Raw genomic sequence first — 24,015 nt, 5'->3', positions numbered from 1 at the left:
CACATTCTGCTGATCCACATCTCTGAATATATTTTATATTAGTAATGAGCGTTCTCTGCTGTTGCAAGAGGACATCTCTTGTTACTTTACATTGCCTATTTAATTTGGTTCACCAAACTGACTTGTTAGACATGCAGCATTTAGAATATCTTCCTGACACACTTGGATAAGTGACTTATATGAAATTATTTTACTCTAGGCCTTTTATTTGACTTTTGCTGATGAAAGTTTATTTGAAAAACATTGCATTCATAATGCTTTGTCTTAAATATGTGTAGGTACTAAATATGAAGTGAATTTTAATGAATTCTTCATTATTTGTTTCCTAGATTTTAAAGCAGTCATGCACAGAAATTATTACTGTAAAGCCATCAAGTGTATATGTGGGTGGTAAGTTCCTTTTATTTTTCCCCCCTGACAGCACCTCATATAACCTGACTGTGAAATAAAAAAGATGTGTAAACAAAGAAAAATAACATAGGCGTGTGTACGTGTGTGCATGTGTGTGTGCGTGTGTGTGCAATGGTTCATCTTAACCTTGTTGCATCAAAGTTCTCTTGTATTGTGATAATGTACTTTATCATGTTTACTTAGTGAGTGTTTTCTTGGTGGCAGTAGATTTGGATGTCTACCTTGGACCTGCCAGTGTTGTTTTCACACAGCAGTCAGAATTTCCTGAGAACATGTAATATTTTAGTGAGGTGTTGGAGTCTTAATTTTTAGATTCACTTAAGAAGTATGCAAGGTAGTTTGTGGTGCCATGGATACCAGGTAAGCTCTAGTATGTAGGTCAAGTTTCTACTTTCATGCATCTTAAGTGCAGTTATTTTGTGTCAAACAGTGATTAAACCTATTGAGCAGAATATGGATTCATTGTGTGATATGGCAATATTGTAGATCACTTGCAACATAATTTAGACTGCATTTGTCAGTGGCTAAATAAGCAGCACACACCTTTGATACTGGCTGATCAGAAGGCGGTAGGGTTCCATTCCAGCACCAGGTACTTGGACTTGTTTCCTATTACTAAGTCTACAGTGCAGTATAAGTGGGTGCTGAACTCCTGAGTGTGCCAGCATTCAAATGAGACATTTGATCCAAAGTCCCATCTGCTGAGCTGATGGTAGCAAAACTTTGTGGCACTTAATGAAAAGAGTAGGGTTCTTTGTTTATGATTACAGTCCCCCCCACACACACACTACACTGTTTGTGTATCATCATACTTCTAAGTTTGCATGTTTACATTTTTATAAAGTATTTGCAAAGTTTTCATCTAATTCTCCTGACTCTCTTCACCACAGTCACTGCATTATTCTTGTATCTTTTTCTTCTATCCACATTTTATTGTACAGCAGTTTCTACTTCTCATAATATATCCGTGTTCAACAGTTTATCCCATTTTTAATTTTCACACCCAACCCTTCTACCTTGTATATATTAATTTGCCATTTACTGTTTTATACAGTACAAGTAATTTATTCTACATCAGTCTCCTTAAAAATGTACCAAAACCTTTTCATCATTTTAATAGCTCAGGGATCACTTCAATGGCTCTGTTGAACAGAGGCACAGAGAACTAATCTAAGGGGGTGGCGAAAGCCAACACATTCCGGCTAGGCTTATAAATGCCTTTGGGCTGATAGCCTAGTACCTACCTGTGAATCTGTAAATACTTCCAGTTTACCAAAATAGCATTTTTGCATTATTACCTCACTCTTCTACTTCCTGTCTTGCCCAATATCTTGAGTACATAGTCTCCATTCTAATATTTTTATGTAATACTTTAGAATTTCAGTATTATCTAATTGCTTGACTCTCTTTAAATATATTTTTTCTCATATTTCACCATCATTTTCCAAATTAGTCCAGACACACTGCCTTGCGTATTGTACTTAATATGCAGATTCCAGAGGAAATGCAATGATACCAAGTATACAACAGAGCTAATTTCAAGATTCTCCCCCCCCCCCTTATTATATAGAATTTTTTCTCTTAATTCAGCTCTGAAAATTCACATTATGGAAAAAAACAAATTGCAACATTTTTTTCTTTGTCTACTGGAAAGATAAAAGCCCCTCTAAGTCTGTCATACACAGATCCACCAAATTTACCAAGTATACTTTCTGAAAGATAGGCTAAACATTTCCCATAGTATCCCAATACTTTTGATTTCTAAAATGTCTTCCTGTTGCTTTCCTGTACTTTCTCTTCTCCAGTATTTAATTCCCAATCTTATTTTTGTCACTGAAAATGCATACTTATAATTGTTGCAGTGTCACAGTATCAGTTGCACTTGTCTCTATTTATAGCCAAACTTAAATACCTTATTTATCCATTACTTCCTTCCCCATATTTTATTTTTTGTCTGTAATTTACTGTTAGTTATAAACACTTCTTTTATAGTTCTTGTATCATACATAGCCAATGCATTTATGCCTGAGAGAACCAGTATGCAACTCAGGGGCATCCTTGTCTTGACATCATTATAGATCTACTGAACCAACCACTAACCAATATTGTGTGACATTCCCTTTGTCATAGGCTGAGTTTAAAACCCAACTACCTTCCATCACTCACACACACAGTCACAATAGCAGTACACAGTCTTCTACAACCAGTAAAGTAGTAGATTATCCATAATGTTTGAAATGTCACATGCAATTAATTTTGTATCATCTTCCTTATGCAAATTAGTATCCAACAGATTGCATTACTATTAGCATTTCCTTACAGCCTGCTTGTTTTGCGTATAATCTTGTGTATTTGTAACGCAGTCAGCCTGCTTGTTTTGCGTATAATCTTGTGTATTTGTAACACAATCAGCCTGCTTGTTTTGTGTATAATCTTGTGTATTTGTAACACAATCAGCCTACTTGTTTTATGATAATCTTGTGTATTTGTAACACAATCAGCCTGCTTGTTTTGTGTATAATCTTGTGTATTTGTAACACAATCAGCCTGCTTGTTTTGTGTATAATCTTGTGTATTTGTAACACAATCAGCCTGCTTGTTTTGTGTATAATCTTGTGTATTTGTAACACAATCAGCCTGCTTGTTTTGCATATAATCTTGTGTATTTGTAACACAATCAGCCTGCTTATTTTGCGTATAATCTTGTGTATTTGTAACGCAGTCAGCCTGCTTGTTTTGTGTATAATCTTGTGTATTTGTAACACAATCAGCCTGCTTGTTTTGCATATAATCTTGTGTATTTGTAACACAATCAGCCTGCTTATTTTGCGTATAATCTTGTGTATTTGTAACACAATCAGCCTGCTTGTTTCGCGTATAATCTTGTGTATTTGTAACACAATCCGCCTGCTTGTTTTGCCTATAATCTTGTGTATTTGTAACACAATCAGCCTGCTTGTTTTGTGTATAATCTTGTGTATTTGTAACACAATCAGCCTGCTTGTTTTGTGTATAATCTTGTGTATTCGTAACACAATCAGCCTGCTTGTTTTGTGTATAATCTTGTGTATTTGTAACACAATCCACCTGCTTGTTTTGCCTATAATCTTGTGTATTTGTAACACAATCAGCCTGCTTGTTTTGCGTATAATCTTGTGTATTTGTAACACAATCAGTTTGTTTTGCACCTTCTTTTTTATATCAGCCCAGACACATCCTCATATACCTTTTTCTTCCTTTATACCTTCATTTTGCATTCATTCAGTACTTCCACAAAAAATCCCTTTTGCTCACTTGATGTAGCCTTATAAAATTTATAACCCAAACCATCCATCCCTACTGAGTGTTTATTTACACTTTTCAAAACTGTAAAACCCTTGTGTTGTAACTTCTGTCTCCACCATATCATTTGCATCTTTTTAAAACTATTTTAATATCCGTATAGTTTGAAACTTTTGCTGTTTCATCCTGTGTAACTCCCATGTAAACCTCATAATTAATTTTTTTGGTATACTGCTGATCTTTCTCCATCTTTGCTTACTAATTGTTTTATCACCACTTCTTTTCTCATATTTTCTTTGTTAAATAAGTACAACTTTTCTTTTTTTTTTTTTTTTTGCAAAACATGAATTTGTCTGAATAGTAATTGCCTAATTCTTTTGTTTTTCTTCATATGTCTCTTTCTTCAAATATTCTAAATTTTCTTCCATCACTTTATCATACTCCTTCATCCAGTTCCATATATACAATCTTGTACTTTTCTTTGTAGCAAATCTACCATTCTTTTGATGATTTATAAATTTATAGAGGGTAGAGTTCTTCCCAGTCACTATTTACATACAACTTGAACCAATGAATAGGTACTGAGCCTATGGCTCACCCATGGTCTGGCTGCTGTGTCTCTGGACAGAGGTGGTCAATAAATCACCCCCTATAAAATCAAATATAAATTAAATTTGTGGGTCACATTTGGGTTGCACATCTAGGCTTTTAAGGGCCCAAATGGTTGTTAGCCTAGTATTCACATATGAACCTATGAGCCTATTTCGTTAGACTAGCAGAATATATAGGTTTCCCCTCTGCTTACATTACTTAAGTCTACCTTTAACCCTTCTCCACTCTAACTCAACCACTATCAGCCTTTGCACCTTTTCACATTTCTACTTTATTCTACTTTAACTTCTCAAATGTTTTCAAACTTTGAAATCATATTAGAAAGTAATAGATTGGAGTTAATATGTATCCAAATTGCTAATCTACCATAGTACTGTTTTCATCTCACTTATGTTATTATTCTCGTCTAGTTTGTATGTCTGCTCAGTTTTTAACTCCAGGCTGAGCCTGAAACTGTTCCAAACTATTAACTTGTCCAAAGACTCTTGAAAACCCCAACATGGGTCACATAATAACAATTACAAAGAATAGAATACTTTCTAAAATATTGCACAAGGCACAGTACAAACAGCATCATACAATAACATTAGCATTGCACTCTTGCAGAGAAATATCTGCAAAAGAAAACTGACCAAAGCTTTAGTATAGATAAACCCTTGTCAGTAGTGAGAGATACTGGTTTATACAAACACAGTATCAGTAGGTCCAATTCATCCCCCATCCATTAGGTATGTGATGGTGACTTAGACTAAGCATTCCATGTATTGCATACTTTCAGGCTCTATTTGTAAATAATATACATATGAATAATATAGTCTGCAATGATAATATAAAATAATACGAATAGTATAGCCTGTCATTTGAAATACAAAGATACTTACTGATTTTTTTTCTTTAAAAAGAGTAATCTCCGCAGCTCAACCTGCTGCACTCGGGCTGACTCCACTTCCCTACCCTGTGCCCATTTCCCAACCATCCCCACTACTCCTACAGTTATACTTGCATACACTCCACCCTCTAACTGATAAACCAGTTACAATCTTCCCACTTCCAATAAGTTGACTCCACTCACAGTTATCAAAACTGCCAACCACTAAACACAACTACCCATACTCTCAAAGTCCACTTTCCAAGGTAATATATTTGCACCACCTGCTCACAAAACTTTACAGTACACATACTACTAGTTACATCCAATATAACATCCCAGCATCCATAAAGTCCCTCTACTTTAAGCACACCTTCACTAATGGAGATGTTCCTCTTAACCTGCCTAACCTCCTTAATTTTAAGTCTCAACTTTGCTACAACAATAATCACATAAACCACACACACACACTGCTACACATTAATAACCTTCTCTAACCATCTCCTCTCAACTTTTCCCCTACACAATCCCATATTTCTCTAACCCCAAATTGGCTTCTACAGCTCCTACTAAACCCCAGTTTATACCACTTTCCTCATCTCTATATAAAAAGCATATCTTCATCTCCCATCTACTCCAGAGTGGAGATATACATCCTAACACAGACCCATCCACATCAAATCCTAACCCCAAAATCAACCCCAATTTAAACATAGTAACACTGAATCTCAGGAGTATATGTAACAAAATAGCCTGACTGCATGCCTGGATTGGTCAAAATAAGCCTGACATACTAGCCCTAACAGAAATGTGGCTACACCTCAATATAAAAAACACTGAAATAATGTCTCCAAACTTTGGTATATCTAGAGTAGGCAGACCTGGAAAGAAAGGGGAATGAATAGCCCTTCTATATTACCTCTGCACACAATATCGCAACCTGCACTAGAAAAATGCCTATCTTCTCCCATGTGAAGGTACTGATTTATTTTCTGAACCTCAATGCAATTAAAAGAATTTGCATAATGGTACTGAATATTTCACCATGTAAGAGTATACCAGTGCTGGAAGATATACTATCCTGGACATCCCAAACAAAACATCAAAAAAATAACCCTAGGTAACGTAAATGTAGATTGGAAGACCATCACTTCTAACTCACCTTTAAATAATATCAATCTATATGACTTCTCCCAACTAATAAATAGACCAACCAGGTATAACAAATATCTTGCCTACCAATCTACAATAGATTGGATTCTAATATCCCACCCCACCAACTATCCCTCTTTTGGTACACTGTCCACTTCTCTAAGTGACCGTGTCCCAGCATTTGCCTCAACAACCAACTCCCAACAACTACGTTTACTCTAAAATTAGTCAGAAACACAACTAACTTTAGTCAGCAAAAATGCAATGACCAGCTACACGAAATAAACTGGACTCCCCTTAAAATACTAACACTCGATGCCGTACTATACTTTATTAACACCTTCCTGCACATACTTAATAACCTGCCACCCATTTGTATGAAAAGAACCAAAAAGAGTATAGCCCCATGGCTTATCAAGTAATGTAAACAGCTGATGAAACATAGACCAAGCCTGGGAAACCTGGAAACTTAATAAAAATGAACAAAATCACATCAGTTTCAAAACCCTATGCAGCAGAATCACAAAATTAATTAATAAAAACAAGAAATCTTACCATTTGTACTTTCAACTCCATCATAAAAGGAACCCTAAAAAATTCTGGCACTCAATATCTACTCTACTCAGCCCTGGGACAAAAAAGGAACAGATCACATCACATGATAACCCAACATTAGATTTAGCTGAAAACTTTAACAAGCACTTCATACAATCAATAGCAGATGTACTAACACCCTCAACACTACACCACCATCCATCCAACTAATTCAGACACCAGCCAATACCATCACCTATTTCCAACCCTGTCATTAATAAACCTCTTAATCAACATAATGACAAACTTCTTTCTCATTCCAGCCCATACCTACAGATACCATAAAACAAAAACTACTAGAAAAACCAAAACTCTGCTCCACCTTGGCTGATAATCTCCCACCACATTACCTTAAACATGCAGCCAATTCAATTGCCTAACCATTTATTATCCTAATAATTAGATCTGTATCCAAAACACTAGCACCAACTATATGGGAACAATCACACAGCCACAAAGGAGGCAACTCTACTGATCTGTCCAATTTCCGTCCTATATCCATCCTACCTCCTGTATCTAAAATTCTTGAAATATGTATCCACCAGCAGTTAATGCAACATCTGTTGCAAAATAATCTTTTCACTCAAACTCAACATGGTTTCTGACCTAACCATAACACATCCATAGCTCTGTTATCTTTTCCAGACACTGCGAATAGGGCTAGAGATGCTGGATACTACATATCTTCAGTGTTCCTTGACCGCTCTAAGGCCTTCAACATGGTCCCTCATCCTCTACTCCTCAACACACTGTGTAACCTAGGCTTTTCCCATAACACAGTACAACGGTTTCAGAGCTACCTTGAAAATTGGAAACAAGTTGTTAAGTGGTCCAACTCACCCTTTCTCCACAGCCCTACTGGCGTCCCTCGAAGCTCTGTCCTTGGCCCCCTACTTTTCAACTTTTTCGTAAGTAGCCTATATTGCCTACTCTCCTCTGGAATCCTCATTCAGTATGCTGATGATTCCACCATAACCTGCACTGCACATACACTACCTGAACTACTTCCCAACACCCAAAGGTCATTTACTGCCATTGAATCCTGGCTAAAAATGCACAACTTTTTCTTAATCCAAGGAAAACTAAACTGTTACTCTTCCACCCGAAAAACGCCTCCCTTGCCACTAATCATTTTAACATCTATGCATCTGATAATAGTCCAGGAAACTAAACTACTGCGAGTAATCATTGACAAACATACCACTGACTTCCATATCCAGCATAGCATAATGAAAACTCATCAAAAACTGTGACTCCTATAAAGAAATAAACACATTAATTACTGCAACTAAAATTACCCAAGTAAAAACCGTCCTTCTTTCCTCCCTTCTGTATGGTGCCACTATCCTAGCTAACTTTCATACTTCTACCCTTACCAAGATGGAACATTGCTACAATAAAATCAGACAAACTCTAAATATCATACACACCACTGTAAGCTGCTACTGGATCTAAATTGGCTTGAACTTTACAACCAACTTGCTTTTATTCAACTATCAACCATGCACTATCTTATTTTTAAACTTTCTCTCTTCCCTGCTCTAGTCAACCTAGTCACACCTTGCGTACCATACAGATCCCTGTGATCAGAAGACAAAAATTTGTTAGCAGTCTCACAACCTGCTAAAGGACCAAGTCACAGTCTTTATTCATATTCTGTCTCCAAACTGTGGAAGTCACTACCCCTAATGACCAGGTCAGTCCCAGACTTAACCCTCTTCAAAGCCTCTTTAAAAACAAATCTCAAAAATAGATGGCTCTGCAACTGTTTAAATCCATGCATACCCGGACTTAGGCATAGGCCAACTAAGCGGCCGCCTAGGGCGCTGCTTTAGTGGGTCACTTTACCAGTTTTTTTTTGGTGTAGGTAGACCAGGATGGGGGCACTGGGCAGTGTGGTGGGGGTGCCATTGTGCCCTCTGCCTAGGGCACCAGTTGACCTAAGGCCACTCCTGAATCCATGATAATGCTCTCCTCCTCACCTTCTCCTAGATTATCCTCATCCTTTCTACTTCTGTTTTATCTCACTCCAACTACCGACATTCCAGAAAAGCGCAAAGATAAATACAGAGGCAGGCCACCTAGATCCAAAGCTACTGACGACGCTTCTCCTAAGCCAGTTGCCAGTTCGTTGGTACTCAGTGAGGTGCTTTCACAGCCCCTGATACCCGCTACTTCAGATTCGCAGGCCTCTACTGAGACACATTCGGAGTCCGGTATGCCGCGAGATGCTTCAACTGTGGAACCTGCAGATGTCTCTACCTTGGATGGGTCCGGAGCAGCTGTGCAAGCTCCGGCTTCTGAGGGTGTATTCAGGTTTACTGACTTGCATATTAAACCGATGCCATCTTCTTCTTCAAGGCCTAAAACTCGAACCATGCCTAGAAAACTGATGCCCAGACTGCATGGTCAGGCCTCTATGCCTAAAAAACAGATTATAAGAATGGCTGAAGACCTTATTACTTTGATCAGGGGAAGCCAGCCTTCCCCCGCTAAGAGACCTAGGACTGAGTTTGCTTATGATACTTCTGACCAGGATTCTAATTTTTCTGTTTTCTCTGACCAGGATTTACCCTTATCTACCTATGAGGATACGGATGCTGAGGACTCTATTCCCTCTGCTTCCCCCCCAGAGGATTTCTCTTTTGGTGAAACTTTGCATACTCTCAGGGAGCATTTTCATTGGGAAAGTCAGGATTTCTCTGATTCTAAAATGAGGCTTAGAGATTTCTTACTCCTGCCCCAGCACAGGCCTTTAGCCATAACTCCTGTTCTAGACATTGTTGTTGATGCCTTTTCAGAATCTAGCTTGGCCCCTAGCTCTCTATCTCCTGCTCCCAGGAAACCTGATAGATATCTCTCACAAGTTCCTTTTTAAAAATCCTACTGTGGATCCTGAGACCATTTCACAGGGACCCAAGGGCATAAAAGCTGCTACTGTCAAAAATCCTACCCCCTCTGATAAGAGATTCCAGGGTGCTGGATAGATGGGGTAAGAAGGTATATACTTCTGCAACTTTGGCCATTAGGGCCTTAAACTGCCAGTTTCATATGTTAAAGTATCAGCAGCATATTACTGGATTGTTTAAACAGAAAATTATGTTGTTTCGTGATTGTGCTGAAAATAACTATATACAGGATTTACTGCATTCAGCTGAACAAGTTGGAAAACTTAATTTGCAATGTGGTTTTGATTCATTAGAGGCATCTTGCAGGGCTGCTGTGACTGTGTCTGTACTTTAAAGGTATGCTTGGCTTAAGGAGCAATCCTTGCCAGATCATGTTAAAGCGAAATTACTAGATGCTCCCTTAAACCAGGACCACCTGTTTGGCAACAAGGCTGAAGAAGTTCTTAAAAAGATGGAGAGCTAAATCTATTTTTTACAAATACAACCTCCAATGTTTAGTAGGCATTGGCCTTCCAAGAATTGTTCCTTTCCTGCCTCTTCCAGACCTTCTCAGTCCAAACCCAGATCCAGCAGAGCTCCCAGGCTTCAGTCCCAGGGTACTCACAGGACTAAGCAGTGGGAGGGCCTCCACTTCCAAATCTGGGAGTAATAAGAATCCCCCCATGGTAAATTGTCTCAATGACTTCCTTTTAAAACTTCCAAACACTTCTCAACTGACTGCCCCTTTGGGGGGAAAGACTGTTCTTCATGCAAAGAACTGAAAACTCATTAACCAGGACAAATGGGTTTTAAATATAGTGCCCCAGGGATACAGATTTCAATTCCACACGTTACCAACATCAAGCGGGTGGCCAGATCTACCCCCAAATCAGTGGTCAGAGGCCCAAAAGCAAGTACTTTCTCTCTTAAGCATGGGGGCTATTCAGTTGGTACCAGAAGAAGAAAAGGGACAAGGTTTCTACTCAAGACTTTTCCTGGTACCAAGAAAGGACAATTCATAAGTCCTATCCTGGACCTATCTACTCTAAACACCTTTTTGGTAATTCCAAAATTCAAGATGCTGACTCTTCACCAGTTGCTCCCTATGCTAAGCAAAGACACCTGTTTGGCAACACTAGATTTAAAGGAAGCATACCTGCAAATCCCAATCAGGGAATCTTGCAGAAGATACCTACGCTTCAAAGCAGGCTACATGCACTATCAGTTCTCTGCACTGCCCTTTGGCTTATCTACTGTGCCCAGGGTATTCACAAAGTGCCTAGCTCCAGTCATTGCATTTTGCAGCCAACAAAATATTCAAATATACCCATACCTGGACGAATTATCAGGCAGAAAGCCAGGACATACTTTTGAATCATCTGACCTTTGTACAAAGGGTGCTAACTACTCTGGGGTACACCATAAACAAAAATAAATCACAGCTGGTACCCTGTCAACAAATTATATTCCTGGGAGCAAGCTTGAATACAACTTCCCAGATGGCTTTCCTCATGCCAGAGAAACAAATTAATTTGACAACCTACTTCAAACAAGTGGCCACAAAAACCCTGCTATCGGCAAGGCAAATACTACAAGCCTTAGGGTTCATGACCTCCTGCATTCTTCTAATTCCATATGCAAGACTGCATATGAGGAAACTACAATGGTATCTAAAAAGCCTATGGTGTCAACATTCTCAGGATCTAGAAACAATGATTCCTATCATACCTTGCCTATGTCTAGAGTTCCTTTGGTGGGCAGAAGCCTGCCACCAAAACAAGGGACTACCATTCACACTACCCCCTGCCACCCAAACCCTAACAGACGCATCAGACTATGCATGGGGGGGGGCTCACCTGGCAGGGAAGTGCATTCAGGGCAAATTGAACTCAAGTGAAATGCACCTGCATATCAGTCAAAAAGAAATGTTAGCTGCACTGAATGCTCTGCCAGCCTTCAAGGATCACATTCTTCCATGACAATTAATGGTAAAGACGGACAACACCACTGTTATGTGGTACATAAACAAGCAGGGGGGTGCACATTCTTACCCCCTCTGCAGAGTAGCCATGGCATTGTGGAACACAGCCCTGAGCTACCAAGTGCATCTACAAGCTCAATTCCTGCCAGGAAAACTAAACACACTGGCAGATGATCTAAGCAGAAACCTCATGTACCCACATGATTGGAAAGTGGAACCAAGGATTTTCAACATGTTGACAAGCAAATGGGGGAGCCCAGATATAGACCTGTTTGCCTCCCCCCCCAGAACTATCAATTGGACAAATTTTGCAAAAGGACTCCCCACAAACAAGCTTGGAAAGTGGATGCTCTGCCCTTCAGTTTATGCCTTTCCTCCTCTGCCTCTGCTCTCCAAAGTACTTCTAAAGATCAAACAAGACAAACCAAGGACAATTTTGATTGCACCAGACTGGCCACGCCAACACTGGTGTACCCCCTCTTGTGCAGTGTGTCACTGTTGGCCCTATGGCACCTGCCTCAGACTCCTACCCTATTGTCTCAGCAGAACCAGATTCTGCACCCTCAGCTTCAAACACTGAACCTAGCAGCCTGGCTGATAACCTAAGCTCTCCTTTACCATCCCTCAGTAAACCAGTGATGGATATAATTTTTGAGACAAGGAGGCCTAGTATTAGAAAATCATATGCTGAAAAATGGAAAAGATTCTGTGCCTGGAACCAATCTCAAGGGATGAGCACAACAGTGCCCAATTTACCTCAGGTTTTACAATATTTGACTGAGATGCTTCACAAGGGCCTGTCTTTCTCCTCAATCAAAATTCATGCCTCAGCTATTTCAGCTCATTGTAACACAGAATCTCCCCTCGTCTCTCTAAAGCAGTTCCTTAGAGGGGCCAAAAATTTACGACCACCCAGGAGAGCTCCAACTCCAGCCTGGGACCTTAACTTTGTATTGGAGAAACTCACTCTCCCTCCTTTTGAGCCAGCTGCTAGTGCAGACATAAAATTAATTTCATGGAAAACAGCTTTCCATTTAGCAGTCACTTCAGCAAAAAGGGTATCTGAATTACAGGCCCGTATGGCAGTGGATCCTTTCATCATCTTTCATGTGGACAGGGTATCTCTCAGGACCAATCCCTCCTTCATGCCCAAGGTGGTGTCCAGTGTGGCCCTTTATCAGTCCATTCATTTGCCGCCACCTTTCCTCATCCACAGAACAAAGGGGAGCAGATACTACACTCCATAGATGTGCACAGACAGCTTAGATTGTAGTTGGACAGGACTAAACCTCAAAGGAAATCTGAACAACTGCTGGTGGCATTTGCTGTAGAGGCAGAGGGAAAGGCTATTTCAAAGCAAACCATTTCCGAATGATTAGGCCATTGCATTAATTTCTGCTACAAGCACCATGGAAAACCTATCCCACAGGGGATCAGACCCCACTCAGCCAGGACTGCATCTACCTCTACAGCCTTTTTCAGAGGCGTCCCTACCAGGGACATCCTAGAAGTTGCTACCTGGAGTTCTGTACATACTTTCACCAAGCATTACCATCTGCCAATTTTCTCTAAATCCAGAGCTGGCTTTGCCACTGCAGTCTTGCAGGGCCTTATAACAGCATTCAAAATCATAAGCCAAACAAAGTCAACCATAGAGGTGGTCCCATCTGCAAAACTCCTTGGCATCACTATAGACGATCACCTGAAATTTGATAGCCTCATACAACAAAACATAAAGAAAACCCACCAAAAGCTAGGTATGCTCTATAAGAACAACTGCTTTCTCTCCAACTCCGCTAGACATTCCTTAGCAACTACCTATCTTCTACCATCTCTACTATATGGAGCCCCTCTCCTTACTAACTTGTCTTCTTCCATCTCCACTAAACTCGAAATCTGCTATAATAAAATCTCTAAATTTGCTACCAAATCTAAAACCTCTTCTCACCATTGTCTTTCCCTACAAACTCTGAACTGGCTAGAAAGTACAGTTTTGTACCTACCATAAATGTAGATGTCCGAACTGGATAGCATCTGCAGTCATAACAAGTGGGTTGTCCTGTCGTCAGGCAGCCCTGCAGTCGGCCGGATTCCAAAGTCCGGGTCCGGCTTCGGCTGATGTCGCACTCCACTCGACGTCATCTCTGTTGGTCTTCGGGTATAAAAGCATCAGCCGACGCCATTTTCCTCAGTGTTTCTTGCCCCAGATGCCAGTAGCCCTCTTGCAGGCTAAAAATTTGGATAGATGCCAATGTTTCCAAATAGATAGAGGTAAACACAACAATAAGCATATATGTACATATATACAAACAAATACACCATAAAAGACTCCCCCCCCCCAACAGCTAGCTATTAGGAGGGTAAACACCCTAGGAGTACCACAGAGGGGAAGGAGGGAGGGTAATCCTGACTGCAGATGCTATCCAGTTCGGACATCTACATTTATGGTAGGTACAAAACTGTACTATGTCCTTCATGGATGCATCTGCAGTCATAACAAGTGGGTAGAATACCATAGCCAAGTAGGGGAGGCGGATAAAAGTAGATTATGGTGTGTTTAGGATCCCTTGCAGTACAGCAGTGGCAAACCCTGCTCGGGATCTGGAATATAGAGGCAAAATATAATGCTTGGCAAATGTATGCACGGAGGTCCAAGTAGCCGCCTCAATAATGTCTTTGGTTGCCACTCCTCGTAAGAAGGCTGTGGTAGTGGCTGTTGCTCTTGTAGAATGAGGTCTTATGTTCTGTGGAATTGGTTTTCCATGGAAGGAGTAACAGTATCGTATGCAATTTCCTATCCATTTGGAGATTGTCTGTTTGGAAATAGCTTTTCCTTCCCTTCCTGTTGCATAGGCTACAAAAAGTTGGTCAGTCTTTCTGCTATTTTTGTTCTGTCCAAGTAGTAGCGTAGCTGTCTATGTACATCCAAGGTATGCAGTATTCTTTCCCTCTGTTTTGTGGGTTGGGAAAGAAGGTAGGTAGGTGGATTGCCTGGTTTAAAGACACTCTGGATACCACCTTGGGCATAAATGTAGGATTAGTCCTCATGGACACTCTATCTTGGTGGAAGATTAGGAAGGGTTGCACTGCCATTAAGGCCTGTAGTTCTGAAACCCTCCTTGCTGAAGTAATTGTCAGTAGGAAAGCAGTTTTCCATGACAGGTGTTGTAGGTCTGCTGTTGCTGCTGGTTCAAAGGGTGATAGTGTCAACTTTTCTAGCACAAAGTTTAAATCCCAAGCTGGTAATGGTGGTTTCCTTGGAGGTTTTACATTCTTGATTCCTCTGAGGAACTGCCTGAGCAAAGGGTGCGAAAAAACAGGTGGATCAAAGCTGTATTATGCTGAAATAGCTGATGCATGTATCTTGATGGAGGAGTAGGACAGGCCTGAATGAAGAAGTTCGGCCAGATACTCCAGAATGTTAGGCATATCTATGTTTGACACATCTTTTCCTCTTTCCATACTCCAAATGACAAACCTTTTCCATTTTCCAGCATAGTTCCTTCTTGTTGAAGGTCTGCGTGCTTCAAGAATAATGTCTTTAACTCTTTGGGAAAGTTCTGGATTAGCTGCTGCTATGTGATGTTCCATGCAGTCAGTTGCAGCGTTTTTAGGTTTGGATGTATGATGCTGTAGTTGTTCTGAGTTAACATCAAAGGCATCAGGGGTATTGGCCACATATTGTTCCGAGACATGCTCTTCAGTAGTGGGTACCAGTGTTGTCTTGGCCAGTTTGGAGCTATCAGGATTATCCTTGGACGTTCTTCCTTGATTTTTAGTAGTACCTTGTGTATCAAAGGAAGAGGTGGGAATGCATATGCTGTTAGGCCTTTCCAGTTGAAGGAGAGTGAGTCCACTTTCCATGCTAGTGGGTGGAATGTCCTTGTGCAGAATTTTTTGAGCTGGTGATTGAGAGGTGATGCGAATAGGTCTATCTGTGGCATTCCCCATTTCTTCGAGATGGTCTTGAAGATGTCCGGGTGCAGCTTCCATTCTTGGGCATCCGAAGTGGTTCTGCTTAATATGTCTGCTAGAGTATTGTCTTTCCCCGGTACAAATATTGCCTGTAACTGAATGTTGTAGCTGAGTGCCAGGGTCCACAGCTCCAAGGTCATTCTGCATAGGGGGTATGAATGAGTGCCTCCCTGTTTGTTGATGTACCACATGACTGTGGTGTTGTCTGTCCTTATCATCAACTGGCCCTCTTTGAGAAATGGTTTGAACTTTTGGATTGCCAGTTTTACTGCCAGCATTTCTTTTAGATTGATGTGCAGGTGAAGTTGATCCTGTGTCCACAATCCTTGCACGCATTTGTCCAGCATGTGGGCCCCCATCCTAGGTCTGAAGCGCCTGTTGTGATGGTCTGGCTTGGTTGACATCTGCGAAAGGGTAGGCCTGGGTTTGACTGGCATGCCTGAGCCCACCATAGGAACTCCTGTTTTAAGCATGGAATTAGTGGGATTTCTGTTTCTAGACTGTGTCTGTGTTGGGACCATAAATTCTTTAGGTACCACTGTAGTTTCCTCATATGTAGTCTGGCAAATGGGACCAAGATTATGCATGATGCCATGAAGCCCAAGGCCTGCAGAACTTTTCTTGCTGTTAACTTGTTCAGTTTTGTTAGTGCCAAGAAGTAAAGAGGAAGTTCTTTTGTTTTTCTGTAGTCAGGAATGCCATTTGTTGTACTGTGTCCAATTCAGCCCAAGAATGTCCTTGTTTGGGATGGTATCAGCCTTGACTTTTGTAAATTGACTGTGTAGCCCAGTCCTTGTAGCAAGTAAATGACCCTTTGTAAATCTGTTGTCAGCTTGCTTTTGTTGTCCCCTTGTAGCAGGCAGTCGTCCAGGTATGGGTAAATTTGAATTCCTGTAGTCTGCAATGGGCGATTACTGATGCCAGGCATTTTGTGAATACTCTGGGCAGTAGATAAGCCAAAGGGCAATGCTGAGAATTGATAGTGCTCTGATCCTGCAAGAAATCTGAGGTATCTTCTGCAGATTGGTCGAATGGGGACGTGCAGGTATGCCTCCTTGAGATCTAGAGTTACCAGCCAAGACTCCTTGCCCAGCATGGGAAGAAGTTGCTGTAGGGTCAGCATTTTGAATTTTGGGACAATGATGTATGTATTTAAGGTGGACAGGTCGAGAATTGGTCTCAAACTTTTTCCTTTCTTGGAACTAGGAATAGTCTGGAGTAGAACCCTTTCCTTGTTCTGCTGTTGGCACTCTTTCCACAGCTCTCATGTTTGCTAACTCCATTATCTGGCGTAGAGCCCCTGTTTTTTGATTTGGAGGTAGAGTTGGCATTCCTCTTTTGACTGGTAAAGTGTGGAAGTGAAACCGTAACCTTGATCTATGGTTTGTAAAATCCACTTGTCTTTTGTTATGTAGTGCCAGTTCTTTGAAAATAAGGTTAACTTTCCGCCTAGAGGAGCTGCTATTTGTTCCCTGGTAGGCGGATTTAGGATTAAGTCACTGTGGTTGTGCTGATGTAGTGGCAGTGGCTGTGTCTGTGCCTCTGTTGTTACCTTGCCACTGTCGCCTCTGTAGGCACCTCCTCTGGATTGGTTTCTGCCTCTGGAACGTCTATTCCTGCCCCTTTGAAATTTTGTGGAGTCAGGAAAGGACCAATTTTTGGCAGGCCAGTTCCTGCTAAACCTTGGGGGTTGAACCTGCAAGAAATCTTTAACAGTTTGAACAGATTTTGCCTTTTCTTCCATTTTCTTCATAACCTGCTGGGCAGGTGTACCAAACAAACTTGTCTTGTCCATAGGAGCATCTAGCAACTTAGCTTTAACATGATCCGGTAAAGCTTGTTCCTTTAGCCATGCATGCCTTCTTATCACTGTGCCTGTCATGGCTGATCTAAATGAAGCCTCCAGTGCATCATAGCCACATTTTAAGGAATGGTTGCTAACCTGTTGTATGTTATTTACCATCTCTAATACATATTTCTTATCAAGAGATTCACCAGTGGTTAGTTTTTTAGTTAACTGATCAAGCATAAACTCTTGGTATTGTATCATGTGAAACTGACAGTTTAAAGCTGTAGCTGAGAGAGTAGCTGAAGTGTAGACCTTTTTACCCCATCTGTCTAGTGACCTTGCTTCCCTTTCAGAAGGAATAGGGTGTTTAGCTGTGGTCGCGCTACTGCCTTGGGACCCTGGGATATAGTTTCTGGGTCTGCAAGTGGGGCCTTGTAAAGGTGGTGATGAGTATCTGGCACCCTGTAAAATCTGTCTGGTTTGGCAGGGGCTGGGGTAAAGAATCTGGAGCGGAGCAAACATCATTGAAAGCATCATCCACCACAGGGAGAACAGGAGGTATAGCTAAGGGCCTGTGCTGTGGGAGGTGCAGAAAGGTCCTAAGTCTTTTTCTGGAGTCTGAAAAATCCTGTTGCTGCCATTGGAACTGTTCTCGCATGGCATGCAAGGTTTCCCCAAAGGAGAATTCTTCTGGTGGGGAAGCAGCTGGAATGGATTCTTCAGCATCAGAATCTTCAAAATTGGAGAAGGGAGCCTCAGGCTGGTCAGTTATGTCTGATTCATCAGCAGAATCATCAGAAGACACTGGCTCAGGGGCTCTGCCCTAGGTCTCTTCTCTGGGGCTGAGAGGCCCTGTCTGGGTGAGATTGAGATCCTCTAATTAAAGAAATTAAATCTTCTGCCAAAGAAAGCATTTGAGAACTAGAAGAGGGCCTGGATGTGGGGGTTTAACAGGCACTGTTTTAGTAGTCTTGGCTGCTTTAGCCCTGGCGAAGGCCTTAATGGACATGGCAGCTGGAGGCCTAGCAGCACCACGTGCTGGGGTAGAGACATCCAAGGGATGGTGTCTGATAAGTCAACCACCGTAGTGGGTAAGATTTCTGAGGTCGATTCAAGAGTTGTAGCAGGGGCCTCAGTTGTAAGAATAGGTTCAGCTGTACTTTGAGCAGTTTTCTCGGTTTCGCCGAAACCGAGACACTCTGTTTGCTTTTCCGTGGTTTCGCCGAAACCGCGGACCGCGAGTGTCTGTCTTTATCTTTGCGTTTTTTGGGGGTAGTCGGAGGATCCGACGGCATAATGTACGCAAAATCAGAACCGAAAAACTGTTCTGCAAACTCCGACCGACGCCTAAGCGTTCGTCGGTTGAAAGAGGCACAGGCGAACAGGCTGCTACGTCGTGGGCTGGGCCTAAACAAGGCAGACAGTAAGAGTGGAAATCTTTATGAGGTATTTGTTTCCCACAGGTTAAACAATTGTTAACTTTTTTCTGACATCGGCTGAGGCAAGAAAGAGTCCCCAACGGGGTACTTAGCTTTAGAAGTCTTCGAAGTAGTATTCGGTAGAAGTAATCTCTGGATCCGACCGACCGGCACTTGCGAACAGCTTCTGCTTCGGGCGCCACGCGGCAAGAAAGACTGAGGAAAATGGCGTCGGCTGATGCTTTTATACCCGAAGACCAACAGAGATGACGTCGAGTGGAGTGCGACATCAGCCGAAGCCGGACCCGGACTTTGGAATCCGGCCGACTGCAGGGCTGCCTGACGACAGGACAACCCACTTGTTATGACTGCAGATGCATCCATGAAGGACATCTCCCTAACTACCTAGACTACCTCCAACTAACCACTGCTCACAAATTAATATTCTACCCTGAAAAATGCCCAGCCCTAGCAAACATCCTTCCGCCATACACCCCAAACAGATCTCTTAGATCTGAACACCAAAATTTAATCACCATCCACAAACCCAATCGCCCTGCTGGCCAGCTCCTTCCCTCCTACTCTCTTGGCAGGAAATGGAACTCTCTCCCTTCTTCTCTTAGAACAACATCTAACACTGAAGCCTTCAAAATCCAACTTTTCTCTTACTTATCCTCTAAACATAAGTGCACCTGCTTACATCCTACATAAATCTACATAAATTCCCCTTGAACCCTCTACATCCTTTCTCTTTACTCTACCCTAATACCATCTTCTTTTCTTCTCTTTTTCTCTCTCGATCACTGCTTGATCAAACTATATTCTACTCTCAGTTTATGTACTTTCTCTCTCTACTCCTCATATGTAAATATTGTAAATAGCATGTAACCTTACACCTTCTTTTCATACAGTCAAACCTGCTACTTAAGGAAACTACTAAGTCTATTGTATCTACCTTCCTGAATGATGTTTTTTGAAGTATACTGCGTGTATTTGCTTTTTTACTAACTGTATTCAATGTAATGTTATTCCAAATGTATATATTTTATTACTATCTTTTACACTATGTAACTTAGATTGTATTTGCTTTGCTTTTGGAGCTTTTCTCCCTGGGCCTCCACTGAAAATGGGTACGTTCTGGCCCAGTGGACTTCCCCGGTAATCAAACTGGAAATAAATAAATAAATAAATAATGCTGTCTAAATTCTTCCTCCCATCCTTAGCTTTGGGAATCTACCCAAATGTGATGACTGCAACAGTGAAACACGAAGAACATAGTACAGTTGTGTACACTTACCATAAATGTAGATGTTTGAGTGTATTCACTGTTGCAGTCCTGGTTTCCCTCCTTCCATCCCCCTTACTTCTGTTGGCTATATCTCTACTCTCTTTTACTATGCTCAAAATCTTTTTGGCGTATTTGCTTTTTTGTGGGAGGTATAACCTTGTTTATTTATAGATTTAATTTCTTCCCATTAGGGGGGGCACCTGACATCTGGGGCAAGAAAAACTGATGTAATGGCATTGGCTGCATGTTTTATACCCCTGATGACCTGTCGTTATGGAAGAAGGGACAGCAACTGACGCAGGACCAAGACTTTGTTAATCAGGCCTACTGAGGGCTTCTGCAAGCAGATAACCCAAATGTGATGACTGCAACAGTGAATACACTTGAAAATCTACATTTATGATAAGTGTACACAACTGTACTTTTGTATTAAAACAAACCATAATGACAGATTTTTAGTTATAGACATTATATATTATTGCCACCCCCATAGTGCCTTTTTTAGGCAAGGCTCAAATTCTAAACCTACCACCCTAGAACACCAAAAAGGAAAAAAACTAAGGGTAATGCTGCTCAATGCCAGAAGTCTCAATCTCAAGATGCACGCACTCGAGGCCCTTCTCAATATGGAGAACATCGATGTCTGTGCTGTGACAGAAACCTGGTTCAAGGCTCCTGAGAGCACCCCAGCACTAACAGGTTTCACCTCATATCATGCGTTCCGGCCCCAAAATCCGGACAACACCAAGAAAGGAGGGGGTGTCCATATTCATAAAGGACACCCACACCTCAAGGTTGGTGGCAACGCACGATGCATCGGAGACCATCCAGGTGCAATTAACCATAGGCAAGACTGCTCTGCAATTTGTAGCATGTTACAGGCCACCCTCTCAAACTCAGGAACCTCACATGGCCTTCCTGAAAACATTGGAGGGATAAATGTATCTCCAAACACCATCATACTAGGTGACTTCAACTACCCTAATATAGACTGGGAACACTACTCAAGCCCGAACACTCTAACCCAAAGATTCCTGGAGTTCATAAACTCAAATGCCATGGAACAACTAGTCACCATCCCCACAAGAGGTGAAAACATACTTGATCTCATCATCACGAACATGGGATCAAAATGTTCAACACCGGAAGTATACCCCTCACTGGTGAGATCAGATCATAAACTAATCTCGCTGGAGGTCCTCATCCCGCCCCCACCTGAAACAAAAGACCACAGTGAAAAACTTCTCAAAAGCCGATTTCACACTTCTAAAAACTAGTGTGGTCTCCTTTAAGGCCCCTGAGCCAGTGGTAAACATTACTCAAACCGCTGAATCACTTACAAATGCCTTCTACCAGCACCTACAGGACTGCATGGATCAGGCAATCCCAAACAAAACTAAGACTCTCTGTACCAAAGGCAAGCGTCCAGTCTGGTGGACCCCAGCCATAAACAAGCTCTACAACAAAAGGAGGAAGCTACTACAAGATAGAGCAAAATCCTTGAAAGGTAAGACACCTTTGATCATTATAAGTAAAAACTAAGAGCTCTCATAAAATCATCCAAGGCAAATTTTGAGAGAAAAATCGCCAAGGACTCTAAAGACAATCATAAGGCCTTCTTTAGCTATGTTAGAAACCTAGGAGGAAACTCCCAGATATGCTCAGAATTAGTTCAAAATGATGTGAAAATTACTGAACCTACACACATTGCTAACATACTGGCTGACAGGTTCAGTGCAAACTTCTCTCCCTCCCCAAAGGAGAGATATCTATTCCAGAGGATTGTAGCCCCCAAACATCTCCAACGCCCAGGTGAGAACTGCCCTCACTAAGGCAAAGAACACAGCATCCATGGGACCGGATGGTGTCCCCGGCTGTGTGCTTTATGAACTCAACGAGGAATTAAACCCACAGTTAGGACAGCTGTTTAATCTTAGCCTCACCTCAGGATACGTGCCCAAGGAGTGGCGACGGCGACTGTGGTCCCACTTCATAAGGGCGGTGCCTCCACAGACCCTGGAAATTACCGCCCCATTAGCTTGACAAGCCTTATCTGCAAAGCCATGGAGAGGATCATAATGGAACTCATAAATAAAGACATAGGGAACTTGCAGACTTTGGATCCAACCCAGTTTGGCTTTGTCAAAGGCAGATCCTGCCTCTTAAACTTGGTTGACTTTTTCGAGACAGTCACCAAGGCCATTGATGAGGGAAAGGCAGTCCATACAGCCTACCTCGACCTGGCAAAGGCCTTCGACACAATACCCCACTCAGGCATCATCGAGAAACTCATCAGCTTGAATGTAAACCCATACATCACAAGATGGGTTGCAAACTGGCTAAGCGACAGAACCCACAGGGTCAGAGTTGCTGGAGCCATGTCAGACTCAAAGCCTGTCACAAGTGGTGTCCCACAGGGCTCAGTCCTGGGTCCACTCTTGTTCAGCATCTACTTTTCTGAAGTACAAGCAAACACAGGAGGGTTATGGCTGACAAAGTTTGCAGATGACTGCAAACTGGGCGCCATAGTCGAAAACACATCTGACACAGATATCCTCCAAAAGGGCCTCACAGAAACGGATAACTGGTGCCAGAGCCATGGCCTGAAGTTAAACGCCAAAAATGCATAGTCATACCCTTCGGGAAAAACAAGGTTACCCCTAGCTACCATATAGGTGGCAATCCACTGAGCACAGAAAAAGTCATCAGGGATCTGGGGACCCAAGTTGACAGTAGCCTTCGCTTGACACTCATGTTGCTAAAGTAGTTAGGAAAACCTTCTATATCGCCCACCTGATCATGAAGGGATTCACATCTAGATCAAGGAGGTCATCGTCCCCTGTACTCATCACTCATTAGACCTATGATTGAGTACAATGCCCGCTCGAATGTATCTGACCAGACACCTGATGCAGCTTGAAAGGCCCCAAAAGTTCCTCACCAAAAGGATAAAGGGTCTCAAAAATATGTCTTATGCGGCCCGACTGAAAGAACTCCAGCTCTATTCAGTCTCATACCGCTTGCTCAGAGGTGACCTGTGCCTGACATATAAGGCCATGTCAAACCCAGATTTGATGAATATGCTTCACCTCAAAAAATCTAGATCCCTCAGAACCACAAGGGCGGGAGACTTAAACCTTGACACGGTTATAAATAGAACGTGCTGGAGGGACAGATTCATCACCCAGAGACTCCCTATGCTGTGGAACAAAATCCCGGTACATGTGAGGCAGAGCACCTCGCTGGCCTTGTTCAAGAGGAATCTTGACCAATGGATGGGAGATCGCAGATATACCCCAGGGATTACTTCAGTGTCACTGCTTGACAGAGGCACAGAAAAATGATAGGCATAGTTTTTATTCAAACTAAAGGGGTGGCGAAAGCCACATAACTATGGGCTAGGCTTATAAATGCCCTTGGGCAGATAGCCTAGTATGAACCTATGAACCTATACATCATTTATAATTTATCCAGTCATTGCCAATAAAACATTACATGGCCCATTCAAATCCTGCCTTCTTTTAAACCACATTCATCCTCCAAAGTGTTATGCTATGTATATGGTTCTCTCAGTTCCCATTTTGTCTGTAATTTGCTCTTTCTCTTTTCTAAAGATCCCATTTCCAGTAGTTGTATCTCTGTTACTATATTCACTACTTCTAGTACAGTTGGTTTAGAATTTGATTTACATTTTCTAGTAATTGCTTTTTTGGCATCCACCATTATTAGACTCAGTAAGGGCACACTATGTGTATGC

The 24,015-nt window shown here is 41.8% G+C and overlaps 1 protein-coding gene across 1 annotated transcript in view; it reads left to right on the top strand.

The window, feature by feature from the left end:
* Positions 1–24,015, top strand: part of LOC122793290 (anthrax toxin receptor 2-like) — a 3,151,219-nt gene that overhangs the window by 943,907 nt on the left and 2,183,297 nt on the right. The window contains exon 2 of the mRNA XM_044061158.1: positions 330–390. The gene's annotated coding sequence lies outside the window, so the exon portion shown is untranslated. The remainder of the gene's footprint in view (positions 1–329; positions 391–24,015) is intronic.

The sequence above is a fragment of the Protopterus annectens genome, chromosome 2.part0 (assembly GCF_019279795.1).
Source record: "Protopterus annectens isolate FY-2018-M chromosome 2.part0, PAN1.0, whole genome shotgun sequence".
NCBI classification, from domain to species: Eukaryota; Metazoa; Chordata; order Ceratodontiformes; family Protopteridae; genus Protopterus; species Protopterus annectens.
Note: the sequence above shows the minus strand (reverse complement) of the source record. Positions and strands in the feature narration are given on the sequence as shown.